We start from the raw sequence: 25,208 nt of genomic DNA, 5'->3' as shown, positions 1-25,208 counted from the left end.
GCCAGGGAGCTGCTCAGGCCTTTCTCCAGCTCTTCATGATACACAAAGGGAGATCAGCCCTCACACAGACAAATCCTAAATCCCAGCTTCTGGCATTTTAGGGAAGCCAGAAACAAAAATTGCTTTTTAAAAAAAATAAATGATTAAACAAACCCGTGGCCTAGAACCATTGGTGGCTGCTTGTACCAGGTTTGAAGACAGCTTCCAGCATGGGGAATAATGAATCATTTAGGGCTGGGAAAGGCTGTGGTGGGACAAGTCTCTTGCCAGGCATGCCTCTGCCTCACTCCTCTCCCTTGCCATCTGCTGTTGGTGCTTGTTGCCATCTGCTCCAGAAGGTGCCAATGGCACAGCTGCTATTTCCTGGCAACAAGGCCAACTCGTGGAATCACAGAATGTCAGGTTGGAAGGGGCCTCAAGGATCATCTGGTCCAGCCCTTCTAAGGTTGTTGTTTATATGAGATGTCTGTGCACTTTGTCGAGCTGAAACTTAAAACTTTCCAAAGTGGGGGAATTCACCACTTCCCTTGGGAGACCATTCCAGTGTCTGAACTCCTTAGTGTTTGCTGTCCATGATCCAAATGCTCCTCATAGTTATGTTGCTGCAGAGCATGGGACAACTGTGGATAGGGTGGGGGGCTTTTTTTAGTATTGCCCTTGTAACTTTTTGCTTATAACTGCTGCTTTGGTGGAAGATCATCTGTGCCAAGGCAGGAGGAGCTCACACTCTTGCTGACTTGGCTTTTTAAAACACTGAAATGAAGGGAAGATTTGGCAGGCCACAGCTGGCACATCAAAGTGAGTAGTGAGCAGCCAGTGTGGGGTGAAGGGTTCAGTTTAATCTTACCTTTTAGAAGTCACATTATTATAAATCTGTCTGCTGCCTGCAGTCTGGTTTGTGTGGAGCCATGTCCCTGTGGCAGCAAGTGGTTTGTCACCTCCAGGTAGCAGGGGTGTTTTTGGGAAACCAGGGATCTGGGCATTGCCTGTCCTCTGGTGCCTGGTTGGAGCATCCCTACCTAGGAACCAGCACACTATCAGAATTGTGCCTACTCAGCTGCGGAGACAGTTGGCAGCTGGCTGGGTATGGACAGGTTTTCTAGCTCCACATGAGCCCACCCCCTTCTCAAGACCTGCAGCATCTTTCCAGGCACAGGCTGGCTGCTCTCAGGCTGCAGAGCTCTGGGGTGGGTGGCTTGGGACCCCCCAGCATTGACTTCCCTGCAGAAAGGCCTTGGGGTGCTGCTCAAACTTTCTGAGCCCCTCCAGAGCCAGGCTCCTGTGCTCCTTGTCCTCCCTGGTCCTCTCCTCACCCACCAAACCACCACCTCTGGTGAAACACCCAGGAGGCCTTTGGGTGCTATAGGAATAATAAATAGGCCAAGCAAGGATGAGTGCTGCAGCTCTGGATCAAAGAAACCTCATTAGCCTGGGAGTTTGGTTGTGGCTTTGATTATTCACAGCTCTGACTGCCCGTGCACACCCCCAGCTTGGCTCTGCCCTGAGGAGCAGTGCATTTGCAGTGAACCCACTCATCAAATTGCAGCAAACACTTCTTGGTAGGGTGCCTGCGAGCACCTCATGGTGTGCACGTGTAACAGGCACCCTGGCAGGATCAACCTGGCAGGTCTTATTTTTCTTCTAAAATTATTTTTACTTTCTCAATAGAAAATTCGCCAAGGAAAATCACCTTGGTAATCAGAAATTATGCTAGGGGTCCTCTGAAAATGTACTGCTAGTTTTCATTGACTTCCAGGAATGACAATAGTGGTAAAAAGTCCTAATCAGTAGGTATCTTGCAAGTGTGTTAGCTCTGACGCTAAACTGAGGGCTGCACCACTCTAAAAAGCAGAGTTTTAAAGGAGGAATAGCATGAAGAAGTGACGCTACAACAGATCAGGTATCTGGTTGGAGGGTTTTAGTTGGATGTGTAAACACTAATAGGTTAGAAGTGAAATAACTTATGGCTATTGATGCGCTCAAAAAGAAAAATCTCTGAATGCCAAAGTGAAAGCTGAGTGGGTGAGCTTGCAGTTTTCAGTTCCTGGAGGGACCTTCCTTTAAAGCTGGCCTCCTGCCCTCTGGGGTATCCAGAGAGGTGCTTGGGGTCTTTCTTGCATCTCCTCTGCTGGGGATGTGGATGTGGTGGTGATTTTTCTCGTCACAGCTGCTCCACCACAGCTCTCAGCCACATAAGAGTTGTTTCTTGGGAACATTTGGCTTGTGGAAATCCTGCCTCTGCTGAGAATTAAACAAAAATGCTTTTTTGCACTTGTAAAATGCACTGCCCATGCTGATGACAGATGATTTCCCTGGCTGAATTCTGTGCCAGGAGAGTTATGGAGGCAGCCCCCTTTCCTCCAAAAAGCTGCTCTACTTCCAGCATGGTTTTGCTCTGTTGTTCTGAGCTAATGGAACAGGTTTTTATCTCTGATGCCTGGCTGGGTGTTGAAGTTTTTGCACACTGTGACTGCAAATCTTCCAGACCCTGGGAAGCCCCAGCCCCTGTCCCATGAGCTGCGTGGGCCCTGCATGGGAAGCACCAAGGTGCAGAGGCTGCTGTGGACACTTGCACACTGCGGCTCTCCTGAGAGCTCTCCTCCAAAGGGACAGTGTCAGGTGGAGCTTCGGGTGTTTGGGTGTGGATGTTTGATTGTGCTGGAAGAGACACCAGGAGGAGCTGAGGACACCAATCCAGTGCCTTTTGAAAATCCACCAGGGGAAGGACTCGGAGCAGAAGTCCTCGGAAGTGCTGGTGCAGGGTTAGGCAGACTGGAGTATTGCTGCTCCAAGGGGCTTGCTGCTGATTTCCAGAGGTGTGTGTTTGAATGGTGTCATTTTACTGTGTTTTCTTAGGGCACCACTCTAATACATGTGGCTACACATTCCACCAGGACTATTTAACAGATAATCTTGCTCAACTCTTAAAAAAATTGCTTGCACAGTGTTTTTTTAATCATTTGGTGTAGGAAAATGAGGTCCAGCTTTTTCTTTTGGTGGCCAGCAGGGCAGGCTCCTTTTGTAGCTTTAAGCTTCCTACCAGCAGCTGTCTGTCCATAGCCTGTATTTTTTGCCTCTGCTTTATGAAGGGTTGTTCTGAGCTGGTGACCCCAGGAGCTGGGGGTTGCTGTGGCAGGTGCTGGCCATGATGAGCTGTGGTGGTCCCAGGCCAGGCTGAGGGGGTCTGTCCTCCCTGGGGGTCTGCCTTGGGTGTTGGGTTCAGCTGGGAGCATAGAAAAGCCCAGGCTGGTACAGGCTGAATTGGTATAAATGCTGTGCAAAAAAAAAAAAAAAAAGAAAAACCAAAACACCAACTTGTTTATTTTTCACCAAATAGAAATTCATCTGCCACCAAGCAGAACATTTTGAACCTCTGTTTAAAAATGTATGAAATAAAAACACCTAGATCAAATGTTCTTTCAGTATAGCAATTGTTAAATTGTTTGAAGATGCTGTCACAACAGGGCTTAACTTTGCAAATGTTGCTCAGGACTTTTTTTGGTTGTTTTTTCCTTGGTTGGGTTTTTTCTTTGTTTTTATCCCCTCCCCCTGCTTTGTTATGTTTCTGAACAACTGTATGAAATCAAGGTGTCAGTAAAATTTTTTTTTGGTGGTGGTTGAATCAAGTTTAAAAGCAGTTTTTGGTAAGGGCAGCTTTCTGAGCAGTCCTGCAGAACTGTGGCTGGAGGGCAGCAGACTCCTGATGGTGTAATAAATGCTTTCTGTGCCCAAAGAAGTTGTGCTGGCTGGAGATTTACCTGGAAACATGTGAGATTCACCAGGGGTGGTTTTCATTTTTCTGTTTCTTGCTGGTACCAGTGGTGAGCTGGGGCATAATCTGTTTTTTCTGGTGGTGATGTTGGATCAGTTTGCAGAGACAGGACATACTTTCCTGTCAACTGGTTCTCGAGATGCAGAGAAGGAGCAGCTCCAAAGCACTTGCTGAGGTGCCTGATGGGCAGGGGAATGACTGCCAGATTAGTTCCTGGTTCTTGTGACATGGGGGACATCTCATACAACTCTCCTACAGCCAATATGAGCAAGGAGAAATAAATCTTAGCTGGCGGTGTGGATTTTTGTCCCTCCCTCAGGGCCAAGCTGGTTGGGGTCACTCCTGTGCCTTGTGTGATTGACTCCAATTAAGGGCTGAAGGCAGGAAATGATGAATGATCCCCAAGGAATGAAAGTCTGAGCTGGAAACAGCTTGGTAACCCTCTGCAGTTTGCTCTTGGTGGTTGTTCTTCTGGCTTTGTTTGTATATAAATGGTGTGGCTGGGTGCCAGGATCCAGTGCAGGTCTGGGGCAGGGAGCATGGTGGAGACCATGCCCAGCCTGTGCTCTGCCCACCAGTGCTGCCCTGGCCTTGCTTTTGGTGGCCCTGGTAACTTCCCAGGAACCCAATCCTGCCCACCTGCACAGCCAGGTCCTCAGGTGGGACAAGCAGCAAAATCTTTTCTTTCTCTTCACATTTTAGGCTAGCTCTTGCATGAGATGGAGCTGTTTAGCACACCTCTGCTATGAAAAGGAGCCATGCCTCTGATGAGGCTCCTGCATTTCACTGCTGGCTGGGCTGTACATCACCCACAGGATCTGAATTAAAAACCAAATGAAGAAGCAACCCCTCTGAACTTGATGGCTTGCCCTAGCCTGACCTTAGGGCAAAGGGGTGGAGAGTGGGGAGTTTGCCTGGTGATGAAATTGTGCAGTAACTGCAACACGGATCTCCAAAGAGCATCTCTTGCAGTTTTCAGGGGCAGTGCTCACGTTGATATTCCTTTGTTGGGTTTCCAGACCTCAGCGAATCTCTCAGATCTCACTTTCGAAGTGAACAAACAAAAACCCCTGGTTGGATCACTTGCAGTATTACTGAGCACATTTAAACTGTGCCAGGGGATAGCAAGGAAGCTTGGCTGCTCCCTTGTTCTCCCCACAAGTTCCTCCAACCCTTTGTGTGTGAGGTTTATTGTCAGTAAATAGCAAAAGCTCTCCAAGGCCTTCTCGGCCTTTTCCCTTGTTTGCAGAAGAAACCAATGCTCCTGACAGCTGAGGAATTCAACCCTGCCAGACTCAGGAGAGACCCAGCTTGTCCCTATGCCAGGCTCAGTCTCTGATCTCACTCTTGTGTTTCCCTGCACTGGAGACAATCTCTGCTATGGGCAGTGGGATTGAGTGTGGATTATGGTCATGTGGGGGAGAGAGGTTTTTGGGTGCTTGCTGTGCTTCTCTTGTGTGTGAAGATGGAGCAGACCAAAGCCCACCAGTTGATTGTGGTGCAATAGAGACCCTGGTAGGTGAAAGGGCTGGTGCTGGAGCAGCCCTGCAGAGCACTCCAGGAGCTTGGATCCCATGGTTTTGTGTCTCTCCTCTGGCAGGCAGTCGTGATTCACTGGGCCACCACCACTGCCATCTAAACATGCCCCCAGAGAGCAGTGCAGAGCTGTGTGCCAGTGTGTCACCCTTCACAGCAAAAGGGCTACAGGAAGGGTTTTTGTATTGGAGGAAGCAATGCCTGTCTCCTCCAGCACAGCAGTGTTTGAAAAGGGAGAGCAAGCCTTGTACTCACCTGCAGGGCAGACAGAGAAAGCTGCAGGGAGCAGGTGAGACTTGGTTATCCCATCACACCCATCCCTACTGCTAGACAGGGACCTCCATCCCCACCATGGTCCTGCCAGATCCTCACCAGGGCTTTTCTAGGAACTTCTGAAAATGATCCCACACTTCTGGGAGGGAAGAAATGGTGTATGGGCAGGATGAGGGAAAGCAGTGCATGGCACGAGGTGGTGAGGCACACTGTGGTGACAACCATGCTCTGGAGCCGTGGTGGGTTAAACACAGACCATCTCCTCCAGTGTCCAGTTGTGAGTCACTGCTTGGGTTCACGTGAGGTCCTGATGCTGCTTGGAGGGATTGTGCTCATGAAGGTGAGTACATACAGTTATTAATATGCATCCTCAAAACAGGGAGACAAACAAACAAGCAAGCTTAATCCAGCAGAAACAATGCTGGGTTCTTTGGTGGAGAGTGTTCAGTCCAGTGGACTGGAGATGACGCTGTCCTCCAGGCAGGGAAGCTCCTGGGACAGCCTGTCCTGGCTCTGGAGCACAGCTCCTTTTGCTGACTGATTGATGAGACTCCTCCACAGGCAAAGAGACTCAGGGAGTAGAGGCTCAAACCCTTCTTATGCTGATAAGGAGAGAACACTGCTTTCCTGTCCCCAGTGGTGAGCATACAGACATCCCAAGGGAGCTCCTGACCTTGCCAGGGAGGCTGGCAGTAAGTTGCTTGTTATCCTAATGCTCTCCCCTAAGGAATGGTTTTTGGGATAGGCAGGGTAATGCCCGCCAAATTCAGGTAGAATCCAAGAATCATTTAAGTTGGAAGAGACCCTTCAGGTCATGGAGTTCAGCCATAAGACTGCCTCCGATTTCACTGTTGGCCTCCTGGAGGCCACAGCCTGAAAAATCTGTTGCTTGAGTGTCAGTAGTAGCTTGGGAGACACAAACTTTTCACTGTCACTTCCAGCTTCTCCAAGGTCTGTTTCTAGGCTGGCACCTTGATGCTGTGCACAGCAGAAGTGGTGGTGGCCAAAAAGCATTGGGTTCCTGTGGCCAGGGCAGTGAGAAGAACAGAACCCAGGGATATGCAAGTTGTGTGAGCCCATAGCTGTGTCTGCAGAGCTTGCTGCAACCACAGAAGAAAGGGGAAGTGTCCACCCTCCTGGTGGCTCTGGCAGAGCTCGGCCATCGTCTCCTGCCAGGGTTCCTGTGGCTGGAGCTGCATGGCAGCAGGTTGCCCAGCCGGAGAGTGGAGCTGGGCAAGGTGAGTGGACAGCCCCGTGGTTCCTCCAATTTATGTTTGTATTCTTTCTGTGTGCCTGTGGTGCAAAACACCCTAGACAGCTTGGAAATTAGGAGTGTAATTTGTTGTGCTATTTGGGCCACTTTCTGACATTCCTCCAGCTCCTTGGGGTTTAACAGTGCTTACATTCCTTTTCAGAACAGTTCCAGGGCAAAACACTTCTGTCTTCTATGATTTTTTTATTGTGTGTAGGCAAAGAATGGGATGGGTTGGGTTGGTGCATAAGTTTGTTAGGCATAAGGAGAAGGTTTATAAACAGAGGGACAGTGAGGTGCTGCAGTAAACCTTGTGGCAGATTTAAAAAGCAAATTAAGTAACTCTTTGTGAGCTATGGGGTATAGTCACCCTTGTCTTCAGGAGAGAAGAGGGATGGGTCCCACCTCATCCCCTCTGCATGAGTCCAGCTGCGTGTAGAAAAATTCGTGATGGGGTTTGTAACCATGTTGGCAAGAAGCCATGGCAGCAAACCTTTTAACTTACATAAAGAGTTCTGGAAAACTGTGCATTGACTGAGGAGGGGGTCCAGGGCACACAGGGGCACTTGTCCTTCAGGGAAAACAACAGAAAGTGTCAGATGAGGCCTCAGGCCAATATTTTTGCTCATTTTAGTTTATTGGGATAACTCTGGAAGTTGTCTCCTGAGAGTCCCTGTATGTTTCATCCTACATACGTAACGTGTTATAAATAATACACATTTTTATTTATCGCAAGTGGCTCTGGCCTTGTGCTGTCTCTTTCCCTCTGCTCCCCTCTGCCTGGGAGCAGAGGAATGACTGTTCCTCCCCCAGACTCTTCCTCAGCCTGGAGGGGTGGGTGGGCAGTAAGGTTCCAGCATATACATTCACAGCAGTGGTACAAAATGCCTTGGAAGTGCTGCTCGGAAGCAGGCTGGTAGGAAAGCTCCTGTTGTGGGCTGTGCCCATGCTCCCAGCAGCAGGAATGTGCCTTGCTCCTTTTAGCAGGGGGTGAACATTTACTTCCCCTTTCTGACCCTGTGGCTTTAGATCTCCCTGTCCTCTTCCAGCACTGCCTACTGGCGATGGAAAAATGCCTTAGCCAGGGCTAATTTGTTTTTCCCCTGTGTAAAAGCCTTGGGAAACAGGATGGACCAGGGCATATTGGGCTGCTTTATGTGAGTAGGAAAGATTAAAAGGAAAAGACAAACTTATGAAAATTTGTAAGCATAATTCACGGGGCCAAGCTGTGAGTGAGAGTAAATTAGTTACTTCTTTTCTGGGTTCACTCTGTTTCTCACCACAATGAAATGCTTCTCGGGGCTTCCCTTTCACGTGTGCCACACAACAGGGCATTCAGGCAACCTTTCTTTTTTTCTTTTTGCTGCCCCTGAATTTGATATTTATGCATGTCAAATATCACAAACAAATTGGCAGTGTATCATAGCTTTGCACTTGTTTCTTGATGGGCTTTTTTTTTTTTTAATTTTTCCATTAGGAAGAAGGCAGCATGATTGCTACACATCCATTGATGTGTGTGATTTGAAACTGGCATCCCTGCTCCCTGGAATGCCAGGCACGACTAATCTGTGGTGCTCCATTTTGTGTGGGATCTGGCCTTCTGGTGCTCTGGGGACCTCAGGGATGCTGCACCCAGCTCTGAAGATGCCATCTGGCCACCTCTGCGCAGGACAGCTCTGGGGAGATCTCTGGAAAAGGTACACTAAAATGCTGTGAAAATGCGAGAGTATCCTGATGCTGAAAATACTATAGCAGCTGCCACTCTCAGGACAGCTTTGATCACTTCTCCACCCTCTCTGGTCAGATATCCAAAGGGCAATCCACCTTCCCTTTTTTTATTCTATTACAGAAGTAATAGAAAAGGTTTTGTTCCTTGCATTGTTTTATTTCAAGTAACTTGAGATTGAAGGTAGGTGCTGTCTCACTTGGGTCCATTCTTGTTGCAGTCACAACACTAAAGAGGATTCAACTGTTACAATCTGGTTTCTGGTTTTGACAGCCATGAGATCACAGTGATCTCGGGGAGAGTTTCCTGAATTCTTCATCTTAACATCTCATTTCTACAAGGGGAATAATCTATGTCTGGTTTGCTGCTCCTCAGACTGTGAAATGGAAGGCAAAGAAAATGAAGCATCTGGTGTGGCAAATGCCTGAGCTCAGCTGGCACTGTGCAGCCTTTTGATGCTCCTGAAAAGCCCTGTGGTGCAATTGAAGGTTTTGGATTACCCTTCCACTTGAGGACTTTGTAACCTTTTCAGGGTGGAATTGCACTGAATAGAACAACATAAATATTTTTTCTAATTTGATAGGAGGCTCTTTGCTTTGTTCCAGCCTCACTGAGCTTGGGCTGAAGCTTCACTTTAAACCAAACACTGAGTATAACCCAAAAACCTGTCTGCTGTCCTGAGACCTTTAGAGCTCCTGGGAACAGGGATGAAGCTGCAGGCTTCAGTATTAATTCTGGATGTTGTGAAATCTGCAGGCTTGCTTTCTCTTTGCACCATGTGAGTTGAAAAAAAAATTACCGTGTTTAAAATTAGTTAAGACCAATGTGTCACTAAGGTAAATATGTACTTTAATCCTGTAACTGGATTTTATAGAATACAGCAAAGCTGCTTCCTGGGCTCTGGTATGGAAAGCCATATGCCCCAGCTGGGAGGCAGCTCTGATAGTTCCTGGGGACATCTTCCTCAGTGTGTTTGTTCAGCTTCTTCCATGGTGTCGATAAATCACAGTGGTACTTAAAGGTGTTAAGTGTGTCTGTTATTTATAGTTAACTGTAAATATTTGCTTTTTTCTCTAGATATTGTATTTCCTGCTATCATACCTTTTTGTCTGCCAGGCTCTAAGATGAAGCATCTGTACTGAGGGTGAAAGGGTAAATCATAAGCAGAAACTTTTTACCTAAAGCCACAGATTTAATCACAGTGGGATCTTTGTGGCCCTGAGCTCAAGCAATAGCTTGGATTTATCCCTGTTAGAGCCCTCTGAGCCCAGCAGTCTGCCATTTGACTCATAACCAGGAGCCATTTGTCCTGTTAAGACACAACCCACCGGAGCAGATGCCCACATGCAACCCTGGCAGGTCATGAGGTGCTCAGGTCCTGGCCATGCTTGCTGCTTTGTAGCTTGTTGCTAGTCCCTCATTCCAGGACCAATTCTCTAGCTGCAGAAGGTGCTCCTTCAGGTCCCAGATTTGTGCTGTGAGAGCATGTGAAGCCTTATAAAAGCCTCTGCCTTCTTTTCTAACCCAGCTATCATTGTCTTGGAAAACCAAAGCAAGGAATTAGCAAAACCAAAAACATTAAAATAGCCAAAAGTATTATTAAAACCATGACAGGAAACTCAGCTGCCTTTCTGTAAAATCTTGCAGATGTGCAGAGTGTAGTGATTGGGGCATTTGGCCATCCAGCTGAGCTCCAAGCTCACCCTCTGCTGCCTTGTGCCCACCACCTCCCCTGGCAGAGCTGCAAGGAGGCTGCTGCTCTCTGCCTGCAGCCCAAGGCATTCAGTCACTGCCCTCTTGGTGCTGTTGCATGGGTCAGCTCTGAGTACAGCAGAAGACTTTCCATGTTTCTTGTTGTAGCAGATCCACCACTGCTTCTAACAAATCCCCATCTACCTGAATCCTGAAACTGAGCACGTTGGTCTTGGCCTTTCAAACAAGGTAATTCCCTGCTGAGGGCTGCAGTGAGATGTTGAACTGGTGATGCTTATCTCCATCCTCTTCTGTCCCAGGGGAAAAGCCCTGTTCTGTGAAGTCTCACAGTTTTCAGTGAACCTCAGGATTTAGGAATAGCTGAGGCTGGCAGCTCTTCTATCCTTGGCTTTCTGCCCAGGTGACTAACTATAAAAAGACATGTTTGGATTTCTGTGCCGTTCATCATTAATTTCAGAAAACACAGCAGCATGTTTTCAGGCAGACCCAAATACGGTCACAGCAATGCCTCTGCCCTCCCAGCTCCCATTGAGGTAAAGGAATCACTGGGGTTCCAACACCTTTTTCTGACACCAGGGATACATCTGCAAGGCTGTTGAAAGCGTGTGGAAATTTGCATGCAGGGCAATTAAGTAAGTGCATGGCAAAAGCAAATTGTCTGTTGTATGACCCTTTGCCTGCCTTGTGTTCACAGCGAGGAGCTGGAGGGGAAGGGCTGCTCAGTGTGACGGGGTCCACCTCTTCCCTGGGGAAAGGGTAGAGCAGGTGGTCTCTGTTCTCCCCAGCCTCCAAAACCAGAGGCTGAAGGATGCTGAATGCACCTTCTGCTCCCCCCTTATCTCCCAGAATCTTTCATTGACACAGATCTCCACCTGAGTGTCTGAGGTTAGGAACTGGATTTTCCTTGATACATCTAATCTTCGTATCTTGTTGTGATTTATGCTGCTTGAAAATCAAGGTTGGTCCTAGGTTAACAATAAATAAAAGTTAATTACAGGGAATCACAATTCCAAAACCTGAAGCTCAAACCCCTGCATGCAGATCTGTCATCATGGTTTGTGTGTGAAGGCTCTGCTGGGGGTGAGACTGGGGTTTGTCTCATTCCCTGTGCAGAGGGAACAGACCATGGGTGGGTTTGATTGTGCCCAGATGTGTGTGTGTTGTTTAACAGTGTTGGCTGAATCATCTCTCCAGACACACACAAAGCATCACAGGCAGCAACAGATGGGGGAAGGGATACAAACCTCCTGCTCTGTGTAGCATCTTGGGGGGGACAGGGGAGTTATCCCTCACAAGCATTTCAGGAGGATCCATCCTTCCCTGGAAGGAATAACCACTGCTGTGCCCATCAAGCCCAGGAATGAGACATGAAGCTTCTACAGGGTAAGAAATTTAGGCAACTGAGAAGCAGTGAAAGCTGCAGTGCAGAGGGTGCTTTTGAGGGTGCAAAAATGGGCATTGAGAGCCAAATTCTTGAGAATTAGATACTCGCTTAGATTAAAAAAAACAAAAACATCTTTCTCTCTCTCCCATGCCAGCACACATACCCTCTTCCTCTTCCTCCCTCCATTTTTTTTTCCTGGACTTACCAGCATGCCTTGACCATGGCTACAACCACTTGTCCCATGTGGATATAAATCTGGGAACGTGTTTCTTTTTAGTAGTGCTAGGCACTGTGAGAGCTGAGCAGCTAGCTGGAAGCCTGCAGAAAATAAAAAGTTTAGTTTTTCTTGGGGGGCAAAAATAAAGAACAGGTGGTTCATTGATTCCCAGACAGTCATTGGGTGCACAAGGGTCTCAGCAAACTTAAGCCAAACAAAGAGAAAATTTCAAAGGTTATGAAGTTGATGCTCCCCAGGATCTGGGCTCTGGAAGCAGTGGAATCCGCAACTCCAGGGCTGCACCTCCTGGCAGTGAGGTGTGCAGGAACATTGGTGGCACCAGGCAGATACAGGAAACCTGTTTCACTGGAAATCTGAGGTTTCAGCCTAAAATTGCAGGGCCAACTGTTCTGATTCTGGATGGGTCTCTTGGCAGTGGTTATGTTCATCATTTCCACAGCAGAACCTTGTGTAGATTTTTATTTCCTTTTTTGTTTCCATTCCCCCAGCCCACCCACCCCCTCCCCCCTGTTGCCTATCACTTGCTTTTTGGTTGTTGGGTTTTTTTATGGTTTTACCTGGGTGAGATGCAGAGAAGTCTCTGCACACATAGGCTGCCCAACCAGATTTCAGTGGGCTTCCTGAGAAGCACTTGCAGGCATGGCAGGCAGGATGACCACTTGGGGCTGCTGTGCTTCAGTGGTTGCAGAATCAGTGGCTTTTGAGGGAGTCCTGGCATGGACACTGGATGAAGAGCTCTACATAGGGCTGTTCAGGGGATAGAATAACACTTGTTTATAAACAGCATTAACACCCCTGCACTTGGACCTGCAGGCAGTTACTGTAAGCAAGTGTAGCAAGATGAAATCATTGCTTAGATGGGAGAGATTGTGGAAAGAGAGGTGTTTCGAGATGAAGAAACCATGCTGAGCTTGTCCTTCCCCACAGGGTGCAGGGTGAGCACCTGAAAAGCTGAGCATGATTTTTAAGAGCAGAACCTCTGCCCAGCGTATGCAATGTACATGCTGAAGGATGCTTTTATCTGAGGTGCAGTGGTTTGTTTATTTTTTTGATTCAGTTGACTAGGCTTGTAGCAAGCATCCTTTGGATGACCTGTCTAAGCCAACATAACACAGTGCAGTTAATGCCATGGGTCAGCTGAGTCAAAAATATTTGTATCTGAGCTTCCCAAATGCCTAATGTGAAAAAAAAAAACCAACAAAAAAACCAAAAAAACAAACAAACAAAAAAAACCCCACCATGACTAAATTACAGGGCAGTTATTTCTAGAGAGTTGCAGAGTAGTGTTGATTTTGCATTATTAAGACTTCATCAGAGAAAATAAATAGGGACGTTTGGAGAATACACGTGGGCTTTTTATTCCAAGCCAACAATGGGAATTGCTATTTATACAAGAGGCCTGGTCCTGGGAACAGTGCACTCTGTTCAGCAAAATATCCTTTGTGTAGCTTCAGCTTTACATTGAAAATCATATCTCAGGGAAGGCAGGTAACAAGAAGTGGGGGGACACATCTTTATTGTGTTCTTGGAGAGACAAATAGTCAACTCCTCTGCATTTGACTCATGAGAAAGGGCTGAGCCCATGAGAACCTGCACCCTCAGCCAGAGCAGCCCAGAGAGACTGGGTGGGCAGGGCTGTGTATGAGGGTCCTGGGGGCAGCCAGGCACCCCCAGAAGGACTGTTTCCTCCCCAAAGAAGAACCCCTGGGCTGTGGAGAGGAGGAGAGTAGTGTTTCTGCTCCATCCCTGGGATGCCCAGAGAGGCTCCTGAGCGGGGACTATCCCCCCTGAGCTAGTTTAGTATGAGGGACATGGAGAGACCCTCCCCAAGGGTTTAATGACACTGTTGAGTTAGCAGAGAGTGGAAGGGGTGACACAATGGGTAATTAACTTATGAAGATGGTATCTTGAGCAATAGAGAGTCTTCTCTCAAAGGTTGGCTATTTACTTAAAATATTAGTGCCTTTGTAACGCTACATCCTAGCAGGGAGCAGAAACTGAGGGCTTGTTTACCTCCCTAATTCATAGCATCACCTGTGATTATCCAGAATGTTGGGGAAGATCACTACAAAATGTCTTGCAAGCAGCTGACTGGGTTCCTGACTGCTCACCTGATAACTCTGAGCAGGCAAGGTGGCTTTGTCACCACCATGTCCAGGGGGACTCAGTCCTGGGTGCCCTAGCTCTGCACCCTGGAGTCCTTATGGGCACAGTGAGGGCTGGTGGTGGGAAGGTCCTGAGGCTGCAGGAGGTGCCCCCAGCAGCAGTCCCTGGGGTGCAGGCTTGCTGCCAGCAGCAGAAGGGCTTCACTGAGTGCTTGGCTCCTCTGTGCCGCCACCTTAGTTTTTGTTCCTTGGAAGCAGATGTTCAGATGGTGGTTCCTGGCATGTCCACATCAGCTGATGGAGAATTGCTCTCCTAATTGAGTTCCTGAGCACAGGAAGCAGAGATAAGCCTGCATTTTTAAATTTAAATTAGAAAAAAATTGATGAAAAAAAATGATGACCGGAAGTTTAATTTTCTCTGTTAATTTTCTTTGTTTAGGCTTAAGCTTTGTCTTAAGGCAATTAGGAGCACAGAAATGTCTGTGGTTAACAGCCAGCATTAACTAACAAACTAATGGAGAAGCAGTGTTATCTATTAGTAGTTTAATGCCAGCAGCTTTTAAAAAAATTCTTTGAATTTTTTTTTTTTTTTTCTACATAAGTGGATTGCTTAAACTGCATTTAGCTTCCATGGGGTCAGTCCTACTCTAATTTAAAGCTGCCTTTATATTATTTAAGTTTGGAAATGACTAGAGGTAAATCAAATTTAGGTCATTTTTCTTCTAAATAAGAAGCACTGAGGGATTGAATACAGTTTAACTAATTCACTTTAAGTCAAGCAGTGACTTAATTTAGATTATTTTTCCTGAGCATGTCTGTCTAGATAAGACCTTGTGCAGCTTTCCAGCCCACCCTACTTTACCAGGGATATAGCACTGTGACAGCCAGCAGAAATTAACCCAGTTATACCAGCAGAGTGCTAGGTCCTGAAGTGTGAAACTAAAATATAGATAGACAGATAGATAGATAGATAGATTTGGAGCAACAAAGTGATGGTCTGGGTGAGATTTTCCTTCTTTCAGCACATATCTCTTCAGGAATAAATACAGTATATTGGACCAGAATTTGAAGCATGCCCAGTGGAAAACTGCTTTGCTCTCCCTTGATCTGTACTTAATTCATGTTGTTTGAGGACTTGATCTCCTTGCCAGGGCTGTTGGGGTGACCTCACCATTTGTCCCAGGGTACAGATCTGGCCTGGGGCATGAGGAGCCCCAGGAACAAACCCCAGAGCCTGCTTGTGGGCCTGAGTACACAGGTGGCCACATGAGGACATCAGGATGATGTCATGGTCCCACCTGACTTCAAATTCCATTACTTCCTTATTAGTTTTTACAAAACAGTGTCCTGATGTGCATTAATTTAATGCACATGGCATTTGCGTGGCAGGGTTGTTAGGTATTACAAAAAATAATTAGGGCTAATTTGCTGCTGAAACAAATGAGAGCGCAGGTACATGTTGAGATGTAGATGCCTGCCTTTTTAATGGTCATTGTTCACACAGTGTTGCCTTTCATGTCAGGAGTTTCATTTATTAATGCAAATGACTGGAATCCTGGCTGATTAATTAGGAGTTTGATTGGTCTCACAATGCCGCTTTCACCCTAATGGGAGCAGGGAGTGGTCTGGGTGCCTTTCCCACAGCTCCTTCCCTCTGCCAAGGCTACTGGGGTTTCTCTTCACTGCAGCCAGTCCTGGCACATCCAGCCCCACAGCCCCGGGGGTGAGGGCAGGCTGGGGGGGAGTCTGATGTCACATAGGATTTGAGGAATAACCCTCCGGCTTTGGGGGCAGCCACAGCCTGGCTGTGGGAATGCCAGAGGTTTACACTGCATTGCAAAGGTGTGCTGAGTAGCAAAGACACTTTAAAAAGTAAAACAGAGCTTTTGCACTTAGTTTTACATTGATTTCTGATGATTGGGGTTTTTTTTTCATATAATTTAAGATACAACATTTTAAAGTAAATTTGACTGAACTGCAGATACTGATTTTCAGGCATAAATGTATCTTAATCTAATTAAACAAAATACTAAATAATTTGTAAGAGTACAGTTTTGCATTATAAAAGTCAAGCCATGTGATTTGCTGTAGGGACAAACTGTTTCTCAAATATCAACAGCATCATTCTCACCTGTTGACATCTAAAGGATACTTTCGGTCTAGAGTTTGAGGAAGTATTTCATCTAAATTAGGCTGAGCGTGGTACTGAGATGAGCCAGCCAGGAGCTTGCTTATTTATTTCTTCCATTACATGTATAAAACCTTGCTGTGAGATGGTATTTCCTGGGTTTATGGTGCTGAAGGACTTGCTGGCCATAAGCAATCAGATCAAGTTCACTAGCTACATGTAACTCCACTATAGCTTTAGTGCCATCAGTCCCTTTGGAAGGCAAAACATTTTTATGAACAGGTTGCTGCTGTGTAACCATTTGAGGAAGTTTCAAAAGCTGTTTTGTGTATACGTAACCCTGGCAGAATTAACAGATAAAGTTGCCTGTTAAATTTGGGATGGTTGATGTGTGTGTATGTGTGCAGACTGACTGGGTTCTGCACAAAAAGGAAATGTTGCATTACACCAGCCAGGGGACTACACATGTCTTTCCTGTGGCTAAAAAAAAACCAACCCATCACCACAAAACAAGATCAAAATTTGATTATTTGAGTTAAGAATTGCTGCTTGCTGATCTAAATTATCAAAGTCACCAAATTGGCAATGGGCCTGCACTGGGGGCAGCAGGGAGGACATAGTGCAGAGGATGATGGGTGCTGGGATGTGCTCTACCAGCAGATGTCTGGACAGACCCTCTTGGTTTGGACATGAAAGCAAGTGCTGTGGATCTGATGGATTAACAGGTGGTTCTGACCAAGGGCACACTGCTCCAGTGCTTGCATCCCTTGCTCCTGGCAGCTTGGAGTGCAGATTGTTCCTCAGCTTCCTACTCAGAGCTATCATGCTCATTTTCAGCAGTCCTCTTGTCCAAAAGGACAGCACAACAAGGCCAGGGTTCCCTTTCACCCTGCTCCTAAAGGGAGAAAACTTGCAGGGATTTCCTCTGCTTCATTGCCTTGCTGCTGTCTCCTGGGACGTGAGCAGCAGCAGCAGCAGCTCTGACAGCCTTTGAGTGGCTGTGGGTGGTGGTGATCCAAAGACCCCCTGGCCAACAGGTGCTGACTTTGATTGAGGGAATTCCTCACTTTTTTCCATTCAAAATAAGTTTGTGCTTGCTTTCTGAGGCCATATGTGCCATGCTCAATGCACCCAGATTTTCAGTGCGGTGAGAGTGGATGTTGCAGCTGGTGCCTCAGGCTGCATCCCCACTGGGGGAGTAGAGGTTCTCATGTGTTCAAGCCTGTGTTCTTCTTCACAGGATTCATGTCTCTGATACTCTCTTTAGCAAATGGAAGACTTTATTTAACAAAGCTGGTGGAGGGGTATGTTAAACGCTGGATATCTGGTGTTCTGCTCCCTGTCCTGCATGGGGTGCAGGCTTCCCCTTGGTAGCACAGCATCTGCTGGGCTGTGTCACTGATAGATCAGAGAGGCTGGCACAGAGCTGGAGCTGAGTCTTAGTTGGTGTGTGCTGTAACTGGTTGTTGTGGAAATGAGGAGGCAGTCTGCACAGCACCCATGGCCTTCTACAGCCCCTGGGGATGTGCTAGTGTCCCCAGGGAGGCATGGCCAGGAACTGGGGACTCTCACTGTACTCTGGAGTGACCTGGGACACAAGCAGGGGTAATAATTTCAACATCCTTGTGCTCAGCTCAAGGGAAGTGCAGAGAGATTTTGTCCACTAGTATGTTTATAGACAGAGGTGAGGTAACATCCCCACTGAATCTCTCTCTTGGTCTTTTGTCGACTCAGGCAAGTTCCATTAGGGGTTAGAATGCCAGTGAAGCTTCCTACATTAACTTCTCCATCTTTTTCTATATCTGGACTTGGGAAAGAAATGATAAGTGATAAACCATATATCTAATCACAGGAAAGATGAGCACAGCTTTCTTCCAGTGACTTTAATTAAGCTACTTCAGATGGGCCAGGAAGTTTAGCTCATTCAGCCAAGAAGCAACGTTTCTTATTATAATAGGGAATTATCTGATGAAGCTGCAGCACTGTGATCTGATTGCATCAGCTAATATGTGAAGTGCTGATGAGCTGGTTTTGGATAGGGACCCATAGATCAGCCTACGGATCTCTGACACGTACAGGTCCTGCCAGTACTGAGGGAACAAACAGCCCCAAGGTTTGAAGGTTTTATGCCTCTCCTGCAAACAGGAGCTCCTCTGCTGCCAGCAGCAGCCATTTCCAGCCTTGCTTGAATCAGGCATCAAAAGGGTGGAGGAAAAGGAGGAGAGGGAGATTTTATTGTGGTCTGAGGGAAACTGAGTCAGAGAGGTCTGGGAGAGGCCAGGGGGTGACCACAGGGCAGCTGATGCTGTGCTGCTGAGGCAGCCTGGACCCTGGAGGGTCCCTCCAAAGGATGTGGAAAGGAACAAAGTCTGCTGTGTTGCGTTGCTGCTGGAAGTCACAATTCCCATGGCGGGTCCTCACCTGCTTGCTGGGCCTGTTGCACCCATGAGATTCAGGTGTGCCTTCCCCACACCCCATACCCTGAGTGCTGGGGTGCCAGGGGCTCAGCATGGCTTTGCTGGTGACCAGTGTCATGTTAGTAGCTCCAGGCCTGGCCAGAGGGGCAGAGAGGGGAGTTTCTTATACAGTGAGCTCATCAGAACTTTGTGCTCAACAAGGAAGCAGCAGGAAGGTTGAGGAAAGGCAGCAAACAGAAGGTGCTTTCATACAGGCCAAGTGGGAAAAACTCATGCAAGGAATCTGTGAGAACTGCTGTCTGCAAGGGCAGGTCTAAGGGGGACAGGGACAAGGAAGAGGGGGCACCCAGCCAGCAACTCTGACCTGTGATGCTTTCTGGAGGGAGCACCCCTGAAGGCAGGCCACCACAGGGGTCTTCAGCAGTGCAAGTGGATTGGTGGGGATCTGAGCTTTAAACTTCTTGATCTTTTTTTTCTAGGACCTTTACAAGCTGTAAACTCTGAACTCTGGATATACTAATATTAGGATTAATTCTGACACTGCTTTTCTCAATATTTATAGTTACCCAGCCTTAATTTGCATTTCACAAACTTTGTTTGGCCCCAGCAACAACTTTCTATGGCAAAGGGTCTCCCAGGGTAATTTCTCTGAATGTAATAGGGTTTCATTTGCATTTGCTTTGAATTTTCTGCCCCTTAATTTTGTTAAATGCTTCTGTTTTCCAGTGCTATCAGGCAGGTAGAATAGCAGTTTGCAATATGCCTTTCAGTGGCCCACTGGCTGCAGTGCCACCAGTCCCTCCTGTGACCATACGTGCCGGCGGAAGTGAAGCAGAGGGTGAGAGGATGTCTGGTAAGGAGATGCAGAATTTCTGTTTGTACCCCAGGCTGCTGATTTGAGGGTGAACAAGCTGGCTGCTGACAGGCAAGAACGGAAAGCAGAGTCATCCCGAGGCGTTCAGCAATGAGCTATGCAAGACATAACCTCAAACCACAGGAAGCCCTGGTATCCCATGAAGAAACAAATATTTTTCTATTAATACCAGCGTTTTTTATTGCCTTGTTCATCCTGAAAGAACCCTAGTTGGCTTTTATGCTTTGCAGACTCAACTCAGTAATTATTTCTCCTTGCCACTGAAATACAAGATATTCCCAAAGATGCACTGACAGCAGAAGCTTAGCCATGGGCATAAGCTCAGCAGTGGCCCTGGGTCTGGCCTGAAGGCAGAGCAGTGCTGGAGCAATGGCTCCATGGGGTGAAGAGCAGAGTTGGGCAGTGCCATCACCCCCTGCTCTGGTCCCAGAGGGACAGTGTGGATGTGCTCTATGTCCCAGCCTGGGCTCCGATCCAGGAGGGCTTCGGGCTTCCCTGCCCCATCCACCCTGGCTGGCTTCAGTACAGGAAAACAGGACCTACAAAAGGGGTGGGGGCTGTGGAAGAAAATACTTCCCAGCCTCAAAAAGGGACAAATAAATATAACGTAAAAATCTATCATGTATTATGCCTTCCATCTCTTTGTTCACCTAGGTATTTAATTGTGAATCTCCAGTCAAGAAAGAGAGGATATGGAAAGCTTTGGAAAAATCTGTCTGAGGGAGCATATAGAAGGGAAATGTAGTAAGAAAGCCAGATGCTGCTTCCCTCCTTTAACCACCAAAAGAAAAAGGAAATCCCTCTGGGAGAAGGTGAGCCAGAGATGAACTCTGTCACAGCTGGCTTTATTTTCCTGAAAGGCTGCAGGCTGGTCCCCTTGGTACCACAGCCTCCCCAAACCCATGGCAGGGAGGGACAGCACAGGCTGGGGACTGTTGGGGACAACAACACAGGCTTGGGGTCATTGTCTTTTCTTTTCCCTCTGTTCAGTGGCCCGAAGGCCAGAAGGAACACCTTTCCCTGCCCTCAGCATGCAGCCCCCATGCTTGGCTGGGCACAGGTGGCTCTACCAGAGCCTGATGCCCACCCTGCTGCCCCTGGGCTGCTGTGGTCCCTGTGACCAGCTGATGTTTTAATCCAGCAAGTGCTTCTGGTGTCCTTCCGCAGGGAGAGCCTGTGGCCCTGATGGGGGTGTGAGAGAATGTTCACTCTGGTGGTGGAGATTATGGACCTTGCTGCAGGAAGACTTTGGGTCATGTCAGTGTCTCCCTAGAGTCCCAAATCCCCCCCAAACACATAAGCACAAATATTTGCCCAGGGGTTTCAGTCCAGGGAGAACTGACAGCCCTCACATCCAGCTTTATCCTTAAGCTGCTCCATCTAAGCAGATGCAAACTTATTTAAATACACTTAATCAGAGGAGAGCGGGCGTGGCCTAAATTACTGCAAACTGTTTTTACATGGAAAGCCAGACAGACTGGCAGCCTCTGGAACCACTTGGAAGCTGGAGGATGAGTGCATGACTGGAAGCCACTGGTTTGTCATCGCTTTGAGTGGCACTTGCCATCAGCTGCCCAAAGCCACCATCCCCAGCTGGCAGTGATGTCCCTGCAGCTGGGCAAAGGAGGAGGGTGGACACTCCAGTTAAAGTTACTGACAACAACATCATCAGCAAAAGCCATTGAGGTGTCTAACTCCCCATGGGAGCAGGGGAGGGTCCATGCAGGGCAGAGGGAGCGACCATCAGTGGTGACCAGCAGCGTGTTTCATTGCATCTGCTTTGTGTCCTGCAAAGAGGGTGGGTGGAACAGCTGGTGTGAGCCAGCCCCTCTCACTTCACAGGAGAGAAACAACAGTGCCTGGCCAACTCTGTCCTGCTGATAGCCTCCTGCTTTGCCTTGTGTACTTCAGCTATGCCCAGCTCTGCCAACAGACTGCTCAGAACATGCGTACAACCAGCCAAAGACTGAGGTGAAACTTCTTATGAAGGCAGAGACTTGGAGAGATGGCACAGGAGCTGTGCTGAAAAAGCAGGGCCCTAGACTAAAACCAAGACCAAGGAAGCCTCCTCTTAATCTTTCTGTTCTGCCTTGAGTGCCTCAGGTGGGTCTTCATTAGCAGTTTGGGTGTGAAGTGCTGTATCAGTAACATGTAGCACTTGGTCATGGAAGCACTGCCATAGAAGTGTTGGAGCTGGTTGCTGCGTGGACAGCCATACTCAGACCCAATCTCACAGGACAAGTGGCCCCACAGGTGTTTGGGCATGGCCCCAGGACAGCTATTGAGCCTGGTCTCCAGTCCCCATTCCATTCTCCAAGCTCCCTTGGGATGCTGGCCACAGTGGGAGACCACAGTACCTGGCAGCCTGGATTCTGGATGGGTAATGTCTACCTAATGATGCTGTTCTGCATTAATCCTAAATATTTTTCTCCAGATCTGAAAGCTCTTTGTGAGTGTAATCTGCCAGTCCAAACAACAGAAAATCTCTCTTTGGTCTGAAGAGCAGAACTTGGCGTGGTTTGCAGGGGAAAATGCCAAGGCTGTCGCTCCCCTTGAAACAGTCACAACTGTTCCTTAGCTGCACTAAGGCACATCTGGCTGTCATCTCTGCACATCTGGGTCCCGTGATTTACAGTTTTCTTCTGATGCTTTATGTAGTTTTATACTGTGATGAAACTCTGGAAAGAACAAAAGCTCATCTTCCTGCCCTCCTGATAGCCAGCTCTCTGGGAATCATCCTGGGGTCCTAGCAAAGCTGACAAGACTTCCTCCAGAGTCTGCAGCAGAGCATCTCCACAGCCCTCTCAAGAAAACAGTCTGCATGGCAGCAGAGGTGCAACTAGTGACTTGTAGGGAATCCACATGCATCACCAAAGCATTGCAGGATGCATCTGGAACAGGAAGACTTTCCATAGCAGCTCTATTTTTCAGCCTCCAGGTGAGGCTTAATGCATGCTTGAACACCATTACATGGATTAAGACTTATAGTACAGGTTAAACTTAACAATACATACTTAAGACTGGTTGCTGGCCTGATAGGTCCAACAGGAGTTTCACCCATGCAGTCCTTCAGCTGTTATTTTAGGAAGGATCTCACCATGCATGGCACCCGGACACTGACTGAAATCTGTGAGCCAGTGCTAAAGGCATTAGGGGTTTCCCATCCTACAAAGACTGCCATTATATAAGAGAAGTTTGTGCATCTGCTACCTCCCTTCCTCAGCCTGGCTGATGCTGAAGCCAGCTAAATAGTATTTCCTTCCTTGGGTTGCAAAAGGAACTCCAAAGAACATGTGGGGTTTCTGCTGCCTGCAAGCCACCTCCACAAAGCCTCTAACATCCATCTTTGCTGACTGGCATTCAAAATGTGCTGAGATTATCAGATTATTTCTTTTTAAAGAAGTGGAATTAGGTGGTACATAGCTAGGATCTGATGGCTTAAATGCAACACCCTGAGTCCCCACACCATTCAATTAGGTGATATAGAGATGGTCCTTGAGGAATACCAAAATGGTCAGAAGAGGAACTAAAGTGAAAGAAAGAAATTGGAAGAAGTGATCTAAAGCAAACTATATATTCATCAGCATATTAGTCTTGTCTGTTCTTTCTTCAGCAGTTAGGGTTTCTTTCTTCCAGAAAGCTCCTACTGAAGATACATACAAGAGCTTTTCTCTTAGAAGAGTAACATCCATGGTGATTCCCTTCCTTGTGTTTCATCCTGCAGACAGATCAGTTCAAAGCCTGCTCCACCCATGCACTGGTTTATTAGTGGGAGAGAAGAGGGAATTCTTGCCCGTGCTATGGTCCTCAGAAATGGAAATGCTTCTTGAATTAGTACTTACTATGCTAGTGAGGAATTTGCAAAATTACTTCGTGATTCTGAGAAATTTGCTTCTGAGCTACTCAGGCTCCCCAGATGTTCCCAGTCCTAATTCTCCACACAGAGAGCTCCCACCTTGGTATTTACAAACAGCTCTGCAATGGGATGGAAAGGAGGAGGCTTATGATGGAGGGGTGAATAATGATTTTGCAATGACTTTCAGGGTCACATTTGTGAGCAGTTATAGACTTCAAAAGGACATTTAGATTTAAAAGGAATACAGTCATACTGCTCTGTCATGTCAGCAATGGGGATATTCACCTACAAGTCTCCCCTCCCCCAGAGCTGGTAGATTGCATTCACATGGTGTTGACTTAGGGCAAGCAATGAGGTAGGTATGGTCTGGTTCACAAACCAGGCTGCCTTCTGGTAGTGTTTAACAGTGCTGCAGGTTTTGGAGTTGTTTACCTTGAGACAAAACCTACCCTGATGGGCAGGAAGGGAGTGTGTTCTACCTGGAAAAATCTCCATCCCAACCAAACCAAACCACTTCTTCTGTAGTTGCATCCTAGGACAGTGGCTAATTTATTTTGCTTACTGTCTTGGATGGTAACTGGCTCTGTCTAGCTGGGGCCAACAGGGACACCAGCATTTCTAAAGTTGTGTGTAGCAGTGTGATCAATAAATCTTTAAGAGCAACGGTTGAAAACTGACATCCTGATTAAGCTCAGAATTGCAAGAAACCCTGAGAGGAGAGGTTGGAAGCTGAGTGCCTAATGAGAGGCCGACCCCAGAACGAGACCCCCACTAATGAGAGTGGTTAGTAACAAATCACAAATATTGAGAGCAGTGTTTCCTTTTATTTCTGTCTGTGTGCAGCTGACCGTTGCAACTCTTGGTTACTATTTAGATAGCAACAGATATCTTCTACTTTCTTGTCCATCTAATTGCAAGGTGGGTCTCCAGTCAGCAAGGGTTTTGATGTTGTGAGCAGGGTGATCTGTGGGGGTGTACTGAAATGAGGATGCTGGGTGGCTGCTGCTGTGCCCCCGCCCCACAGCCCAGGCCTGCCTGCTAAGTGCCTGGTGTCTCTTCGGCCAGCCAGCCAGGCCTTTGGCCAGGAGAGGTATGGAAGAGCTTGCACAAGGTAAGGGCCAGCCCTAGGCTGGTGCTGGAGCAACAGAACTCCTGTACTTGTGCTGTCAGCTGTGGGGCTGTTGAGCTGGGACGGGTGAGAGTCAGAAAGCACTCTCCATGCTGCTGTCTATAGCCTGGGTTTTTTGGTAAAGAAGTATTTTAACTTGAAAATGATGAAACATCTGAAATGTTTTTGGAGAGTTTCTGTTCTGTCATTGCATCAATTTCTGATTTAATTAATTGTGTTCACACTGAAGACAGCACTGTCCATGCTTCTGCACTCTGCTCCCATCCATCTCAGCCAGTGCCTCTCGCTCTCACCAGCTTGCCTGCAAATGCTGTGGTCAGAAAGGTGAGGCTGGGAAGCCCAGGAAAGTCCCAGGCAGGGGCTCTACTTTCAGGGGAAATGAGGTTCAAACATCATGTGTTTGAGGTTTCTCAGTTTTCAAGTTTGTTCTACTTCCTCGGGTAGATCCATCACATAACTTCAGTGCCTTTCCTGATGAGTGGGAATGACAGTGTCTCTTCACCACCATAGGCAGGTGCTTCCTCTAGTGAGCACCGTACTGAGTCTCAGTGCAACCAGTAGGTGTTACCATTAATGCTGCACTAATATTTAGGATTTTGAACGGAGGAGTAAGGACGAAAAGGGTCAGGCCAGATGAGGTTTTGAAACCCGGGACTGCAGGATGGATGGAGTGGTTGTGCCAGAGGCAGTGGAGCGGGAGGGTGCTCACCCTGCGAGTTCAGAGCAGAGTGTAAGAAAAGAGGGAAAAATACCCCACTGTGAGGGTGCTCCAGAGTATGGAGTCCCGAGGAACTGCAGCACGGGC

This window comes from Heliangelus exortis, chromosome 3 (genome assembly GCF_036169615.1).
Source record: "Heliangelus exortis chromosome 3, bHelExo1.hap1, whole genome shotgun sequence".
Taxonomy (NCBI): Eukaryota; Metazoa; Chordata; class Aves; order Apodiformes; family Trochilidae; genus Heliangelus; species Heliangelus exortis.
The sequence above is the reverse complement of the archived record's forward strand: the minus strand, read 5'-3'. Positions refer to the sequence as shown.